Source organism: Dasypus novemcinctus, chromosome 2 (genome assembly GCF_030445035.2).
Source record: "Dasypus novemcinctus isolate mDasNov1 chromosome 2, mDasNov1.1.hap2, whole genome shotgun sequence".
NCBI lineage: Eukaryota > Metazoa > Chordata > Mammalia > Cingulata > Dasypodidae > Dasypus > Dasypus novemcinctus.
The window spans coordinates 131,515,071-131,533,954 of record NC_080674.1 but is presented as its reverse complement, the minus strand read 5'-3'; the positions used below and the strand labels follow the sequence as shown (position 1 = coordinate 131,533,954).

Genomic DNA, 18,884 nt, shown 5'->3' with positions numbered 1-18,884 from the left:
CCCAATGGATAGGGTGTCTGCCTACCACATGGGAAGTCCTGGGTTCAAAACCCGGGCCTCCTTGGCCCATGTGGAGCTGGCCCATGTGCAGTGCTGATGCGCACAAGGAATGCCGTGCCACACAGGGGTGTCTCCCACGTAGGGGAGCCCCACTCCCAAGGAGTGCGCCCCATAAGGAGAGCTGCCCAGTGCAAAAGAAAGTGCAGGCTACCCAAGAATGGCATCGCACACACAGAGAGCTGAACAACAAGATAACACAACAAAAAGAAACACAGATTCCTGGTGCCGCTGATAAGGATAGAAGCAGTCACAGAAGAACACACAGCAAATGGACACAGAGCAGACAACTGGGGGGGGGGGAGTGGAAGGGGAGAGAAATAAATTTTAAAAATAAATCTTAAAAAAAAAAGATGTCATCTGTTACATTTATAGATTTTTTTTAAGATTTATTTTTATTTATTTATTTCTCCCCACCCCTCATTGTTTGCACTTGCTATGTCTGTTTATCTTTCTTTTTTTTAGGAAGCACCGGGAACCAAATCCAGGACCTCCCATGTGGGAGGGAGGTGGCTAATTGCTTGAGCCAACTCTGCTCCCTGCTTTTTTGTGTCTCTTGTTGTGTCATCTTGTTGCATCAGCTCACCACACCAGCCTGTCACATTAGCTCACTGTTTACTCATCTTCTCTAGGAGGCATCCAGAACCAACCCAGGACCTCCCGTGTGGTAAGTGGGAGCTCAGTCACTTGAGCCACATCTCCTTCCCTATAGTTTTTATAAAGATTTATTTATTTACTTATTTCTCTCCCTTCCCTGCCCCCTTCCTCACTCCCCCCCCACCCCCCATTGTCTGCTCTCCGTGTCCATTCACTGTGTGTTCTTCTGTGTCTGCTTGTATTCTCATCAGGCAGCTCTGGGAACTGATCCTGGGACCTTCCAGAGTGGGAAAGAGGTGATCATTTCTTGTGCCACCTCAGCTCCCTGGTCTTCTGAGTCTCTTATTGTCTCTCCTCTGTGTCTTTTTTTGTTGCATCATCTTGCTGTGCCATCTCTCCACATGAGCCAGCACTCTGCATGGGCTAGCTCACCACACGGGCCAGCTTGCCTTCAGCAGGAGGCCCTAGACATCGAACCCTGGACCTCCTTTATGGTAGACAGGAGCCTAGTTGCTTGAACCATACCCGCTTCCCCCTATAGTTTTATAATAGATAAATAATGCACATTTGTTGCGAATGACTAACAATACAGCAAAATGTAAAGATAAAAGCACAGAAATCCCCCTAGCCACTGACAATCACTGTTAACATTAATTTTTATAGGATATTCTGAATACCATAAACAAAGGTGTGATGGTTTACTGACTCCCTTCTCTGTAAATATTTTTCATAGTTAATTATGTACTTGGATTTTGCCTTTGCAAAGGAGTATGATGTATCCATATGAGCCAGCAGCTATTAGCTCATGATGGTGTTTCAGGAGACTCCACAAATCCAACTAAAATTCGAAGCTCTGACAGAGATACCATGATGTCTTTTTGTGAGCATCTTGACATTTAGACATAAACTATCTTATATTTTTCTCTGTGTGCGTATATATGTAAGCCCTAAATAAAATGGTCCTTTTAGTATCCTCTCCATATATATGATCAAGATTTAATTAAATCGAATTGCATTGATTTATTGCTGTTAACTGAATTGAGCTGAATTAAAGAGAGCCATATAGGAATTATTGAGGAATTGTTAAAACATATTTCTACTTCTGTGGCAATGTGATATCTTCAGTCTCACGGACTTAACAATAAAATAAAAAGACTTAGAATCCTTTAAAACCTCCTAAACCCCAGTGAACAATGTTCTGTTTTACCATCCAAATATAAATTATACCACCACTATTAGTATAAACCAGAGAATAAGAATTGTTTGTTTTCCTGATTTATAGATTATCTTTAATCTCATAGTTCTCACTCCCATACACCTTCATCTATTCTTAAAATTCTATCCCTTGTAGGAATAGCACACTAAGAAATATTTTATTTTGTTTTATTTTTTGAATATATATTTCATTTATTTTAAAAAAATACTTAGATTACATAAAATGTTACATAAAAAATACAGGGGATTTCCCATATGCCCCACTCCCCATACCTCCCACTTTTCCCATATTAACAACTTCTTTCATTAATGTGGTACATTCATTGCAATTGATGAACACATTTTGGAGCATTGCCACACAGCATGGATTAGAGTTTACATTGTTGTTGATACTCTCTCCCACTCCATTCTGTAGGTGATGACAGGATACATAATGTCCCGTATCTGTCTTTGCAATGTCATTTAGGCCAGTTCCAATTCCCAAAAATGCCCCCATATTATACCTCTTTTTCCCTCTTCCTGCTTTCAGCAACTCCAGTGGCCACTGTCTCCACATCAATGATATAATTTCTCCCATTGCTAGAATCACAATAAGTCTATAGCAGAATACAAGTAAGTCTGCTCTAGTCCATATTTTATTCCCCAGTCCTGAGGATTCTGGGATGGTGATGCCCACTCCACCTCTAATTGAAAGGGGGCTTTGATCCTATATGGCTGATGGATGGGACTCTCTTGCTTGCAGTTGTAGACTCTCTCGGTTCCTTGGTATGGTGGCTGTCCATCCTCACCTCCTTTTTGGTTATCCTGAGTGAGTCCAATGAACTGGAGATTAGGTGTTGCAACTCTACTGAGGCTCAAGGCCCAGCTGGCATAGGGACAGCCCAGAGATTCAAGTCTCTTGGAAATATACCTACCAATTCCAGCACCAATTATAGGTTCAACAAAAGGGATAGAAGAGGCATTTGTAGAGAAGTAACCTCGAGCCCAACTCTGTCACACTTGGGAGCACAAACTCCAAAGTAGGGCCTGCTGGCAAGGCACTAAACTCCAGAGCTATCTGCAAAGACCATAGGACTTTAGTGTCTCCGTAGCCCTCAGGAGTCCCTCTATTTGGAGTAGTGTCTACTTTGGCTGCCTATGAGATCCCGCTGAGACATGCATAAGCGTTACCTCTCTGATGACCTCCCGATTCATTTTGAATTCTCTTAGCCATATAAACTGATTTGTCTTTACCATTTCCCCATTTTATTCATGGTCTTTTTCCAGTTGCTTCACCAGTGGTACTTGGTAGTAATCTATCTGTACCAGGGAAGCACATCGCCAGGAGTCATTTCCCACAGTGGCAGGGGGAAAATAGTGCATTTACATGCTGAGTTTGGCTTAGAGAGAGGCCACATTTGAGCATCATGGAGGCTCTCAGGAGGTAACTCTGAGGCACCCTACAACACTAGTCTAAGTTGAAATTTCAAGAGCAAAAGGTTCATAAGCGTAGTCGTCAATATCAAGGGCCCATCAATGATTCAACCTTCTTCACTGGTCATTGCCCCTGTACTTGGGGTATTGTTGTTGTTACATTAGAGAATGTGGCAGAACTTCCCAGGATAGGAATTCAGTATTCTTTCGGTTGTTGTGTGAATCTCCACCCACTGTGGCAATGCCCCACAAGCATTTGAACATATTTATATACCTTATATGCGTGCCCAGGGGAACTTCATCCCGTGTGTCTCCCATCACTGACACCCCACACCAGTGAGCCTCCCTTGCCATAGCTGTACTCTTCTGTGATTCAAAACTTCTTCAAAACTGAAGCCAAATAAATTGTCAGGAAAATGAGTTCATATTGATAGGTTTAAATATAAGATATAATAATTTAGAAAAACTAAAACTAAAATAAAGTTTTTAAAAATTGGGGTATTAAAAAAATGGAAAGTATTTAAAAACTTTTTTTGATGTTTTGCCTTTCATCACTGTAATAACTGTTGTCTTGTATATACAGTGGCAATTTCTTCCATTTCTTCCTCAGTGTCTTTTGTTCTTGTTGTTGTTGTTGTTATGTCTTCAAAGAAGTTTTAGGTCACAGTAAAGTCTAGAATCTACTATTAGGAGAATTCAGAAAATCTGAAATAAGATGGTTTAGTTGTTAAGCCTATGACACTTCTCATTGAGGATCCCTGGGCATGACTGGGCACATAAATGCTTTGGGATTCTGGCTCTTTGGGAAAATAGCAAGAGGATGTCAGCACTCCCTCTGGAACAAAAGGGTCTCCTGTGTCTAGTAACTGCCACTGATGGTCCCTAACAAGACATTCTTTACCCAAGCAGGAGGGTTTGGAAGAATTTTTTACTACCTTCCACTAGCAAGGCATTTTCATTCCTTCTCCAGATAGAAACCAGAGCTCTTTAATACATGTCATGATCAGGCTACTAGAATATGTCCCTTTATAAAGGGATCTACAATTGAAGAGCATCCTGATACTCTTCAGAAATAAGCAAGTATCCAGCATGGCAGGAGGGTAAGCATCCTAGTCTGAAAAACAATTTCACTAAATGGAAAGAAACCTGTGGATAAAAAAGATAAATTAGAGCCCTTTCATCTATAGAATCATGATAAATAAAAGCAGTGGAGGGAAGTGGACTTGGCCCAGTGGTTAGGGCATCCGTCTACCACATGGGAGGTCCGTGGTTCAAACCCTGGGCCTCCTTGACCCGTGTGGAGCTGGTCCACGCGCAGTGCTGATGCACGCAAGGAGTGCCGTGCCACGCAGGGGTGTCCCCGCATAGGGGAGCCCCACACACAAGGAGTGCGCCCCGTAAGGAGAGTTGCCCAGCGCAAAAGAAAGTTCACCATGCCCAGGAATAGTGCCGCACACACGGAGAGCTGACACAACAAGATGACGCAACAAAAAAAGAAACACAGATTTCTGTGCCACTGACAACAACAGAAGCGGACAAGGAAGAACATGCAGCAAATGGACACAAAGAACAGACAACTGGGGTGTGGGGAAGAGGAGAGAAAGAAAATAAATAAATAAATAAATCTTAAAAAAAAAAAGCAGTGGAGAAAACTTAATCCCCTCTGGCTGGTAACTGGCTACCATTTGGCTTCCATAAATCCCTTGAAAGGGAAGAAAGCATTTCAGGTGCAAAATGGGAACACGGTTATAGCCCATATGTTGAAATCATTACCAAACAAAGACGCACTGCCCAATGTGCACAGAGACCAATACTATGACTTCAAGGTTTTGAGAAAAGAAAGAGCTTTAATGCAAGGTGGGCAGGCATGAAGACAGGAATCAGGGTTCAAATCTGTCTCCCTGATCTCAGAGCTAAGGGAGATTTTATGGGAATGGGAGGTAAAAGGTGGGGACAGAAGTGAGGAAGTTGGATTTGGCAGAGTCTAATTGGTTAAGTGTAGAGCTGTCCATATGTGGTAGGGTGGATTTTAAGCTGGATCACCTTTGGTGAAGGGCCTCTCACATTTGATTTTCTTCTGATGTTTCCCTGCCCTTGTAATCTTGGTTCCAAGGGATATGACCTCTCTTCCTGTGTCTCAAAGATTGTCTATAGGACAAGAGTCAATATTTTCAACCCATGCTCAGGTTTTATGACCGGCAGCAAGTCAATCTCAAAAGAAAATGTTATAGAAACAGAAGGTATTTCCACAAACTGGCTTTTCTTGCCCATGGTTTCAAAATCAGTGCAATGACAGATAGCCACATCCCTAACTGCATTTATTTGCAAATGAAGAGACAGCTAAATACTTCCCAATAGTTGCTCTTTCTTTACTTTCTGACAGAATCCCGATTTTGTTTGAGTTAATCAATGAACTCAGACACAGGATTCTATTTTCAGCCTCCTTTGCAGTTAGATGTGACCATGTGATGAAATATTGGCCAATGACACCTAAAGCTAAGTGTCATATAGTATTCAGAGTGAGCCCTTCTTTCTGTCTCTCCTCGTCCTGTGGTATAGAACATGGAATTGCAGACCCCTCCTAGGGAAGATGGAGCAGAAAACTGGAAGGAACCATGACAGTCCACAACTGACTACTTCTGAATTTACTTTACACAAAGAGAATTAAACTTTTATACTGTTTAAGCCCACTGTTATTTGAGGGTTCATTGTTAATTTGCAGCTGAAGCTAATCCCAACGAATACAGACTAGAAAGAAATACAGATGTATATAATGCCCAAGTTGTACTGGCACTGCAGGAAAATCAGCTAAGATTGTTTACCCAGGCTAATGAGAATGAGTTCAACATAAGGACACCTGGCAACAACAGGGTGGGGTACCGAAACAGCAAGAGTGCTAAGCCTAAAGACCAGGGCAGACAGTCACTGTACTCACCTCCCCCTGTACACACACACACACACCCCAACGCACCCCCCGGGCTTGAACACATAAACCTTCTCACTTCTGGGATTCAGGCCACCACTTCCAATTCTTTGGAATGGACATAAACTCTGGCAGACATACTATACAAAGTCTCTACAGCAGTGTTCCTCAACCTTTTATTCCACACCACTCTGATAAATATACAAAACTCCAAGCTCTTGCCCCTGAGATAGAGATATATCCCTGAAGGGCTGGTTAGCCCGCCCCTCGGCACCTATGCCCGGTGAGAATAACTAGTCCAAGGCTCACACCAGCTGCCTAGGTGCTGCTGAAAGTACTCATTATGGAGTTTTATTCTTTGTGTGTAAAGCAACCCTCAACTTTTTTTTTTTCCCTCTGCTTCAAGAAACAGAATAGATGATATTCACAATTGTGAAACACCCATGGGCATGCCCAGTGGGAAGAAATTCCCAGCTTGCTATCTGTAACTCCATCATTTTCTATCCCTCTCAAGAAAGCAGAGAGGATTGGAGTAAGAATGACATTATTATAAGCCATGTAATGATGTGGCGACTATGAATTTGCTTTAATATATAAAATATTAAATCATACCAGATTTCCTTAAATAACAAGTCTTAGTTAAGGATTATTTGTAACAGCCATCATGAAAATAGCCTCAAACATGCTGAAACTCCTCCAAGAAAGCAACTCATTTAGGAAACACTACCATTGCTGCAATAGTACTGAAGACTCCAGACTCTTCTCAATGATTTCCAAGCCTGAGAGGCTTCCAATATAGAAAACCATTCACCAGGTAAATAGCCAAGGAAGCTTCCCCATGTAAATGAGCTCTGAATAAAAATCTCTTTAATGATAATAATGAGCATGCTGATCAGAGCCAATTATTTCAAGCTTCATAATTTGTATATTAACTAAACATCCTCATAATTAAGCAAGTTAGCCTAGGGAAATACCATTCATTAAAGGCTCTAGTGTATTTTGCTTCTGAATTTTCTGCTGTACGATATTCCTACATATAGGAAGTGAACACATCTGTAAGTAATGGTAAGCTGAAAAGCAGAAGGTGAAACAAATTTGGGGTTTTATTATTATTGTTATTTTAATGTAACGAGAATTCTGGAGGTAAACAATTCAGAATTGAAGTGTTGATACCCCTGGTAGGCACGCAGGCAAGCTCTTTCCATCTTTCTGCTCCGTGTGTCCTTAGGGTGAGTTCATCTCCTGAGGGTGGGGCGTCCCAAGATGGTGGCTCCACGCCAACCTCACAACCCCATTTGAAGCAGGAGAAAGGGGAAGGCAGAGGCAGAGGCAGCCGCCAGCTGAGACTGCTTGCTTTTTAAGGAGTTAGCCTAGGCGCTCTACTGCGTAGTCACTTCCACCTACAAATCAGTGTGTGTCATGCAAGCCCCAAACTGTTCCGGGGCCACTTCTAGCAACAGTGTGTGTTCTGGTGTTGGTTGTATGGGGTGATGATGAGAAATTGAGTTTTTTCAGCAGGGCAAGTCCCTTCCCCAAACAGGAAGGAAGATGGGGAAAATTGAAATTAGATAAGTTAACTCACAGTATAAGTTATCTCCTAATACTTGGGGGCTTAAAGGAAGATCACAATTAAGGAATACTAAAGGTTCAAAAAACAAAACAAAGCACGTTTGTGTTCACCAATGTAAGTGATCAAAACTCTATCTGGAAAGCAACATATCTGGAAATAAGTGTGTGTCTCACTGGATCTGGAGCAGAGTTAGAATCTAGATCTATAATGAAGTACTGACTGACCTAGATAATATGAACCTAAAAAACAGTCTCAAACTGCCTTGAGCAATTCAACAAATGTGAGCAGTGCTGGTTTTCTTTTTGTAAAAGATAAAAGCTGACTGAAATGTAATTTTTACTATATTAAGCCTTTCTTTGTCTTTTTGTTTGTCCCTAAAGCACTCTTCTTTTTCTTGTTTATTTAAATTTTTGTTTTCACCAATTTCTCTTTCTGATTAAAAAAAAAGAAGAAAAAAAATTCTGAAAAGGTATCATACAATGTTTCCCTTATATTTCTTCTTTACCTACACCGTTTTTATCAGTTGAGCCCTTCTTTACAAGTTAAACTGTGCAGTTTCTATTTGTCGGTAATGGAAACCTAGTTTGACATCTAACAATCAGGCTCAGTTCCTTCCGTTTTACACAACAACAACTGGAACATTCTGGAATTAGTATTTCACTGTCAGTTTCGTTAATGATGTTTGTGGTGAAGAAGAACACAGTCTGCTCTTCTGGGAATATGATATATTGACACTGAAGAGTTGACAATAGTAAAATCTTGTTTTAACGCCAAATTCACATTTCAGATATGTCTGAAAAATTCTGAATATCTGAAAAAACGAATTAATGGGGTTTAACCCTACATTGCAAAAAGCTGAATTTAAATTTGGCTTTATAAAAGATGACTTTAAAAAAAAACATTATTAATCTTTAGAAAATCTCCATTCCAGATGACATAGAAAAATGAGCGACAGAAATACTTGGTCCTATTATAGTATTTTCTCATCCAAAATAAAAATGATAATTCACTAATTCTTACAATGACCCCTGAAATAAGTCTAGAAAAAGATTATTCTATTTTTAAAACAAATCGACAGAATGGTTGAAACTTTTCTGTAAAAGTTACATGCTTTCACTATTCTTTTGTTGAAAAATAAAATATCTCCTCACATTCTGTGGATCCCACGCTATACTTTGGAAGGTGAAAGCAGCACATAATAATGAGTGTCTTCTTATCATAAGAGCATAGATCTAAAACAGAATTTGGCCTCCAGCTTTCTTGTTAAAATATCTAACTGCCAATTTGCCAGTGAAACTACTCAAAATATACTGTGTTTTTTTCTTGAATCTTTGTTCAAATGCATGCTTAACATGTTTGCCCAAAATACACAAATGCAATTAGTGTAAACACATCGAGCTCTGGGAAGAGCATTTCAGTGCTTTCTGTTCTTAAAATCTCTATGCTGTCTGTCTAGTGAAATAAATATATGCCTAATCTTTTTTTTCCCCTTCACCAAAGAGATTTAATAAACTAAAATGTGAACTACCTAAGCAGAACAAGATCTCATAGTATTTATTGGTCAATTTGACATAATAAAAGCATCACTTTCATGAAAATAATGTTAAAAGACCTATCAGGGAAGCAGATGTGACTCAGGAGACTGGACGCCTCGCTACCACATGGGAGGTCACTGGTTTGGATCCCAGTGCCTCCTAAAGGAGACAGCAAGCTGACGCGATGGGCAGGCTCAGCAAGCTGACGCAAGAAGGTGATGCAACAAGAGACACAGGGAGGAAAAACATAATGAGAGACACAACAAAAGCAGGGAGCAGAAGTGGCTCAAGTGGTTAGACACCTCCCTCCCACATCAGAGGTCCCAGGTTCGGCTCACGGTGCCTCCAAAGAAACAAGGAAGACAGACACAAGAACTGAAAAATAACAAGGGGGTGGGGAGGGGTATATAAATAAAATAAATCTTTTTTAAAAAATAAATGAATGAATGAATTTTTTAAAGGCCTATCGGGGGGGGCAGATCTGGCTCAAGAGGTTGAGCACCTGCCTCCCACATGGAAGGGCCTGAGTTTGATCCCTGGTGCCTCCTAAAAACAAAAACAAAAAGCAAGCAAACAAAGAAACAAACAAAAAAAAACAAACTCAGGGTAGCTGAAGTGGTTCAGTGATTGAGTGTCATCTTCCCACATACGAGGTCCCAGTTTCAATCCCCTGCCCTGATACCTAAAAAAAAAAAAGCCAAGCAAATATAGCTTTTTAAAAGAATAAAACTGTGGCACAATCACAAGGTCTTTGTCAATCATTTCACATAGAACAAAGGTAACCACTGTTTCTTTTTATTTACTTATTTACTTTTTATGTACTCTCCCCTTTCCCCAGATGGTTCTCGTCTTTCTGCTCATTTTTGCTGACCCTCTCCAGGAGGCACCAGGAACCAAACCCAGGACCTCCCACATGAGAGGTGAGTGCCCAATGGACTGAGCCACATCTGCTCCCCATGGGCCACAGCACCTGCTGGCTTGTGGCCTCTGCTTGTTGCAGTGAGGGTGGAGTCTAACTGTGGCAGCAGGAGGTGGCGTTCAGCTCTGTTGCGGCAGGGTCTAGCTCTGTTGTGGCAGGAGATGGCATCTGTTTATCTACTTTTAAGAGGCACTAGGACCCAAACCCAGGACCTCCCATGTGATAGGCAGGCACCCAAGTGGTTGAGCCACATCTGCTTCCCCCCATGTATTTTTAAATAATAGAGCTGAATATTGATGTTCATTTCTTTTTATTTTATTTTATTTTATTTTATTTATCCCCCCCCCCCCGCCCTTGTTTGCTTGCACTCTCTGTCTGCTCTCTATGTCTATTCACTGTGTCTGCTCATCTTCTCTTTAGGAAGAGAAGGAACTGAACCTGGGTCCCCCTGTGTGGGAGAGAGGTGCTAATCACTTGAGCCACCTCCACTCCCTGCTTTGTTGTATCTTTCATTGTGTTTCTTCTTTGTGTCTCCTTCTTAAGTCAGCTTGCCATGCCAGCCCATCGTTCCAGATTGCTGTCTTGCTTGTCTTCTCCAGGAGGCACCAGGAACCAAACCTGGGACTTCCCATGTGGTAGGCAGGAGCTCAATCACTTGAGCCACATCTGCTTCCCCTGATGTTCATTTCATATGTGGGGAGAAAAAAGATATATTAGGAAAATTTTCAAAATTAGTGGGTAGCGAGCCTAAGACTAGAAAGAGATCCATCTCTGTGACTTAACAGCTGTGTGACCTTAAGAGAATCATGTAAAGTCTTTATGCTCTAGTTTCCTCATCTGTAAAACAAAAACTTGTAATTACATGATTAATAAATCCCCATTCCAACTCTTAAAATCCATGGTTTAATGGAATCATCTCAGGATTCTATTTGCCAAAGCTATATGCTCATTCATGATGTTCATGGGCCTGATTCAAAGATTGTGGGTTCTTTTTTTCTTTTCTTTTTAAAGTTTACTTTTTAAACTCTGAAATTCCTTTTCCCAGTTGTGGAAAGGGAAAACTAATGAAATATTCATTTGAAAAACAACATGAATGTTTCAAAAGGACTAGTTAAAGGAAAAATGAGTGAGCCAAGGCATAATCCCTGTAAGTCATATACTTTCTGAAAGGAAGAACTCGTTCATCTATAATATCCCTGTGTTGTAAGAGTTGGCAGTACATTATAAAATGCTATTTTCCGAAATCGTCCACTGAGTTGTTCTTCTTAAAATACAGGTTAGCAAGATAATCTAACATGTGTGTCAGCCAATTATGGTTTTCAAATTACAGTTTTACTCCGACAGGTTTTTGTGCATGTGCGTAGATGAATGTTTTCCTCTAAACTGTGCGGTGAACATCTCCAGCTCTCCCCCATGGCTATTGGTTCATGTCTGAGACTGGAATTACCCAGTTTGGATGACTACTTGATTCAACTAAGCTACATAATTGCAAGCTTTCCACTTTGTTTTCTGTTGAATAAACAACAGCATTTGTGTAAATTTGTGGTTTTGTAACTATACTGGAACCCACTCTCCTCTGCTGGCCAGAGGCTGTCCATGCCCTACACAATGCCGTTGCTTTTAGAAGGCTTGGAGAATGTGGCAAGAAGTCTTTCGTATTCTGTGATTGGTTAGCACCTTTTATAGAAAGCATGGAGGAAACAGTCTGACTGGAGCAGGAAGTGACCCTCTGTCTGCGTTGGGAGGGAAGGGGGAATCTTCATTGCTGCTCTATACAGATGGCTCTACCTCACCCTGACTCTTCCAATCCTATGAAATTCAAGAATGCCCAGGCTTTGAGCCACTTCCTAGTGATGCCACCTTAACCTCTTTGTGCCTTAGTTTCCTCATCTGTCAAATAAGGAGTACAATAGTGCTACCCCATACAGGTTTTACGAGGATTACATGAATGCGTTCAAGGTGCTGAGCTCTGTGCCTGCCTTGCCTCACGGCTCAGGGCCACCTTTCCAGAGTCTTACCAACGTCCAAACTAGCACCCACCCTTATCACACTCTCCCAGACCTCTTCCCTGCTTCCTAGACCAGCAACCCCATGCAGTTCTAATACTAAACAATATTCAAGACTTGGTCTGAATGAAACGCTCTCTTTTCATAGCCTGGCGTGAGGGGGAAATGGAAGTGGTGCATGTGGCTTAGAAGCCGTCTCCTGGGAAACTTTCCTAATTTTATGGAAAATGAGAATTCTGAAACCCTACGCAAACCTTTGCACCCCTCTCCCACCAGGTGCTACTATATAATGAGCATGGGGTTTTTAAGGCATGTATCCTGCCCTAAATCCTACAGGATGTCAGTACAGGGCCAGAATTCGGGGTGCGTTCTCAGCTTCCCCACGGTTATGTGCTACCCACTCAACTATAATGCGGGGTGGGGGGGACACTGCAGACGCTTCATCAACCTGTCTCGTCTGTCAAACTGCGTTATTCTCAAATTGTATAAGTGGTATGTAAACAATATCGCCTCACACATGGGGTTCCATAGGTACATTTTCTGCGTGTTTCTCACACAGCAGATTTTCTATGGATGGGTATATAAAAAGAGCCAAGATTTCAAACTTAAAACACTTAAAGGGCAGCCGTCCAGCAGAATTACAGTCATTTTTTGCCCTGAGGCACAGGAGCTTAAGTTCTTTCCAGCTGGACTGTCCTGGTCATTATCGAGTGCTTACAGTCAGGTTGGTTGCCTACCCTGCCGCTTGACTGAGACCTAAAGGCTAATGGATTTGACTTACTTTTGAGGCATATTATTTTATATTTTTTTTTGGCTGCAATTTTCTTCACTCTTTTTCCCCTTCTCTTTGTTCACCCTCCTGCTCCCTCACGCGCTCATTCACTGTTCAGAATAACCATCCTCTCTCTCCTCCATCCCTCCCTCCACTCCTTTCCTCTCTCTTAAATAATAACCTGTAATACTGCAAGTTCACACATGTTTATTTGAATTATTATGTCTAAGGAAGGAGAGTCTCTTAAGGCTCCCTTAAAACCCCCAAATTTATTACATAAAAATGGTGCTTCTACCTGATGTGTATTTATAAGGTTACTGAATTTTTATTGTATTTTGTGCAAAAGATAGAGTTTCTTCCTACTTGTTACTAGCTAAAAATCACTAAATTAGCCTTCGCTCTAATAAAATGAAAGCATTTACTTGATGGTTAAATAATTTAAAGCAGGCTTACTAAGGTATATTGCCACAATTTAATATGTTGTAGCATAAAATGAAAATGCTAAACCCTGACAAAGAACAGCTTTGTAATTCAGCAGCAGGTATTATAATATATATAAAACACTGATTAAGACATTATGTAAAGAGAGACAGACAGACAGAGATAGAGAGAGAGAGAGAGAGAGAGAAGAGAGATTTTCCTACCTCCAATCTCTCCTCTATCCATCTAACTCTCACTTGCCTGCTTTAATCTTCCAGAAACCCTACTTTGTACATATTGTAATCTTTTTAAAATTTGTGGCTTAGGGTAATTTACAGCTTTGGTTCTCCAGAGAACAGCAGAATCACCTGGAGGGCTTGTTAAAACAGATGGCTGGGCTGCTCCCCAGAGTTTCTGAACCAGCGGGATGGGGTAGAGCCTGAGAATTTACATTTATAACAAGTTCCCAGGTGATGATGATGATGCTGGTTTAGAGAGGACACTTTGAGAACCTTTGATTTTTTTTTTAATGTTTTCTTTCCTTCCCCCTCCCCCTTCCCCATCATGCTGTTTTTGTGTCTCTGTCCACTCGTTGTGTGACCTTCTGTATCTATTTCCCTTTTTTTTTGTTTTCTCATCTTTCTCCTCTAGGATTCAACAGGATTCAATCTTGGGGACCTCTGATGTAGAGAGAGGTTCCCTGTCAACTGTGCCACCTCAGTTCCTAGTCTCTGCTGCACTTCACCTTGATTGTCCCCTTTGTCTCTCTTTAGTTGCATCATCATCTTGCTGCACGACTCACGTGCACGGGCACCGGCTCACCATATGGGCACTCGGCTCATCACATGGGCACTGGCTTTCCACGCAGGCACTGGCTCACCGCATGGCACTCACGCAGGCACGTGGCTCGCCATGCAGGCACTCGTAAGGGCACTCAGCTCACCATGTGGGCGCTTGGCTTGCTGCATGGGCACCTACACAGGCACTTGGCTCACTGCACGGGCACTGGGCTTGCCATGTGAGCACTGGCTCGCTACACAGGCAAGCTTTCTCTTCTTCTTTTTCACCAGGGGGCCCCAGGGATCAAACCTAGGTCCTCCCATATGGTTAGCAGAGGCCTTATCACTTGAGCCACATCCACTTCCCAGAAAACCTTTGATTTTAAAACCCAGACTTGTAGCATGTCTTTCAAAGTCTTTTCTTTTAATAACATGGATTTGATCTACTTCTTCAAATGGACTTGCATGAGTCCCCTTTAGGTACCTAATATTTAGGTGAAACTCTTGTAGTCTTTATTTTCAGGATAGATATTCCACCATGTGTTGAAATGATTTCCGTTTCTAAGAACATATTTAACACCTAGAACCTTGCTATGAGCCGCAATTCCACTACTTCCATGAAATCTTCTCCAGGTCCCACAGGACTTAAGAATTTCCTCTTTCTCTGATGATAGTAGCATTGTTTTTTCTTGTTTATTTGCCTTTGGTATAGGCTGCCTTGTATCATTATTTATCTGCTCACCAGTAAGTTTGAAGATCTTAGGTTGGGTGTATATACCCAAACAAAATAAACTCCTTTCTGCTTTATGTCTCCTTTTTAAAATAACCATGATAATGTCATTCATTAAATTAACTCTCACCAATTCTATAGATTTCATCAGCAGTCTTCCTTGATAGAATCAGAATGATGATGTGGTGATCCTGTCCATTGCTAAGCACTCTGCCATCCTGCTCACCATGATTTGTTGTCAGCACTTTTTCTATATACTATGACTACTATGTAATAAAACTGATTTCCATAAGCCATACACACATTATGCAACCACACTGTACTTCTGACAGATAGGTTATTGCAGCTTGTGTCCCAGTCTTGCTGCGTGGCTAAGGCTAGAGGTGGATGAATCGTGAAGCTAGAAAAGCGTAACCTCCAGGGTCATTGCTTGTATGGGATGGGCTGCTGCTGTGGTGAGGAGCGCCAACATTGAGTTCACGTAGTCAGACACTTTTGTAAATTTTGCAAAAGTTAAGTACTTTAAAATTTTTTTTCGTTAAAGAGGGCCCCCAAAATTGTATAACATCAAGTCTTACCTAATAGGGTCTATGTTTCTGATCTAAATTGAGTAAGGCAACCAAGTCAGAGGCAAAATTAAGGACCTCAGAATAAATAATCACCCTTTTCCCCAGTTCTCTCCTTCACTTGAAGTGGAGAGTAAACATAACTACAGAACTATTTTATCACATGAAGCCATGCATTTTGTAATCTGAAAAACTGGCAGCCGTTCTACTTGTTTGTGAAAATGAACAATATTAATTTGCATTCTCATTGATTTTTTGTGATTCATTTTTAAAAAAAAAAACATTACTTGAAATACAGACAATTACAATTTTAACAGCAGTTATCTTTGTAAGTGACCGTGGATCCTGTTTCGGAAATATATATATTTCATTTACCTTAGGAATTATTATAAAACTTTTCAGATGACCTTCATGAAACATTTGGATGATGCTACATCATCAAAGGGAAGAACAAAGGAAGTTAAAAACTCATATTTTTATGACCAGTTTGACCAGTTTGAAGAACTAAAATGATTAAACTAATTAACAAACACTGCATGTTTGCATTATCAGGACATGCGATGATAATACATTGCTCAAGTCCTTTATTGCCAGAAAGAACATAGGTAAAAGGTTCAGGAAGATATGAAAGGTACAGACTATTAATAGAAAAGATAAAATTGAACCTTTTAAGTTTACGGAAGATGATTTACAGATACTAGAATATGTGTAGTACTTACACAAATGTGTTTCAAAAACAAAAAGTGTTTCCTTTGAAAGTACTTTATCATGAGCAATTTGTCTTCATATCAGCCTCTCGCACTTGACCAATTCCTTTCAGAAACTTGCTTTAAAACAAATGGCCATTAAAATCTTACAACGTCACAAAAGAAATTTCTTACTATGATTCATTCTTAGAGCAAAATTTGCTTAAATTACTGTATTCATTGGGAGAGATTACCAAACTTCATTTCATAAACAAAGTTATTTTCATAAGTAGTAAATCATAATTTAGATTTTTCTTTACTTTCATCAGATACATTTTTGGTTTCCCATGTGTATGATTCTAATTGTTTTTCTTAAATCAGTAAGTCATTTCTAAGAAGAAGGATTGACATATTTTTAACCCTCATTTCTCAAGGAAATGATGGTACATATTAAAATTAGGTGAAATACAAGATGTTAAAGTTAGGACTCAAAAAATGCTTTAAAAAGTCCATTGTACTTTATATTAAATGAGCAGTATTAAAATATAACTATGTGCACAATCCCTGGAGCAGAGAAATCTCTTCACAAATGTGGTTTGAATGATGGCAGTCAGATGTGTAAATTACCAAAGTATGAATTTAAGAAAATTCTGAGATGTCACAAATCATTTGAATACAACTGAAAATACAACCAAAACAACTAAAAGGTTCCAGCACTGACATTTGGAAGACTTTCTCTTTAATTGATTGTCCCAATTGCTATATGTGAAACTAATAGATCATGTATCATCTAGATGTTGGCATAGCAGGAAAAATAATTATCCTAATATAAAAGGATAAATGATGACAGTGCATTCACAATGCACTTAAATGAAAATGTTCTGTGACTCATTTTTGGGAAAAAAAAAGTTTCTCTTTCATCTAGCTGCCTATCTATGTGCATGCAAGGAATAAAGTTTAGAAGAACAAATGCCAAAATGTCCTTTTTTGTTAGTGAGTTTGAGTATTACTTTCTTCCTCTTGTTTATTTGCAATTTATAATGTGATTTTTAAATAAAATAAAATATTTTAAAATCTTCCTTACATTGGCAAATAATCTCCAGTTATATAGATCCACTTTCTCCTGAGAGGAGGCTAGTATTAAGGTTGATTTTCTCCTTTGCAAAGAAGGGGTTTCCCTTCTTGTACTCCACCTCTAATCGGGTGGAAGCTTTTACTGGAATTTGTGTGAGTGCATATTAGAATCACCTAATTGTCAAGATAATTGACATGGTATTAAAGAACAAGAGGAATAAAAGGGGAAAAAAGAAGGGAAGGAGGCAGGGGGAGGAGGAGGAGGGGACACCTGTGTCTCCTCCCCAGAGAGCCTGAGTTCATTAGTCTGGGTTTGCACCTGGACAATAGTATTTTAAAAACCAAACAACAGCAACAAAACAAAAACCTCCCCACATGATGCAAATGTTGGGCTAAGGAACTAACAGCAGCAGCTAAAATGGAAGTATCTCTTTAGCTCTGCTTGACAGTCTTCCAAATGAGAAAGCGTGCTTCAGATATAAAGGAAAAGTTCCAATTGCAGCCTTGAAAGGACAAGAACACCAGAGAAATGTGAGCTGTCTAGAAGTCCCCTTTTCAAGGTGACTTGTTTTTTTTAGGAGGTGTTGGGGATCAAACCCGGGACCACATATGTGGGAAGCAGACACTCAACCAGGTGAGCTATGTCTGCTCCACAGTGGACCTTTGACCAAACAGCTCCTTCCTGAAAAACAATTTGTATTGAGGCTTCCCACCCTTATATCTCCCTTCCCTCAGTGAATAGAGATGTGATAACATTTAAATATGGGGTCTTAGATATATTAACTATAAGGGGGAAATTTGAGGGTATTTCCTGCATATAGTGATGGTTTCTTTATTTTGTTTTATGCTAAATTGTATACCTGAAAAGCCTGAGGTATTAACCCAATGGCCAGTCTCTAAAGGGGGTTAAAGTATAGAAAAGAGGTACTGAGTCGTGGTCAAACTGAATCAGCCAGTAGCCAAAGGTGATCCACAGTCTCGTCTGGATCTAAGTAAAAGCCACTACAAGAACTCCTGTTGCCGAATTGTGGGAAACACAGATGTGGGGACAGTGTACCTGGGATTTTCCAGTATCCTCTGATTTTAAATGGTTTGTCCTTTTTCCTTTAAGGCCATAAGCAATAGACATACCATTTTCTTTCCAAAATTATAGTCCATATAGAGCTTGGCTCCCTTGAAACTGGCGTTTGCTTGAATCTAAAATGGGTGGCAGTAGGGCTTAGGCAGGAAAAGACTCCATTTGTCACGGGTCCTATAGGAATAAAAAACATGGCACTGACTAGGCTACAAAGATGGCGGAAGTGCACACCAACAAAGCTAAACAAGGATACCCAGAGCAGCGTTTTTGGTTTTTTACCAAAGATTGCTATGTTATTTATTTATAATCAATTCAATCAGTCATTCAGCAAACACTTACTGGTTTTGAGGCAGGAGGCTGGCTTCCTCCCAGGTTGGAAGCACTCTGGCTGGCCACCGGCCATCCTTGTGGTTCCTGCCTCACAACATGTGGAACGACCTTTCCTTTCTCTTCCAGGGCTGTGTTTCTCAATCTTCACGACAAAGCAGGGTCTGATACATGGTGCTTGATCCCTGGGCTCAACTTCACCCTCAGTTTCAGATTC

The 18,884-nt window shown here is 40.5% G+C and overlaps 1 long non-coding RNA gene across 1 annotated transcript in view; it reads left to right on the top strand.

The window, feature by feature from the left end:
* Positions 1-637: 637 nt before the first annotated feature.
* The window catches only part of LOC139440183 (uncharacterized), a 31,530-nt gene continuing 13,283 nt past the window's right edge, over positions 638-18,884 (top strand). Inside the window, exons 1-2 of the long non-coding RNA XR_011650326.1 lie at positions 638-724; positions 10,149-10,230. This is a non-coding gene — a long non-coding RNA (uncharacterized lncRNA). The remainder of the gene's footprint in view (positions 725-10,148; positions 10,231-18,884) is intronic.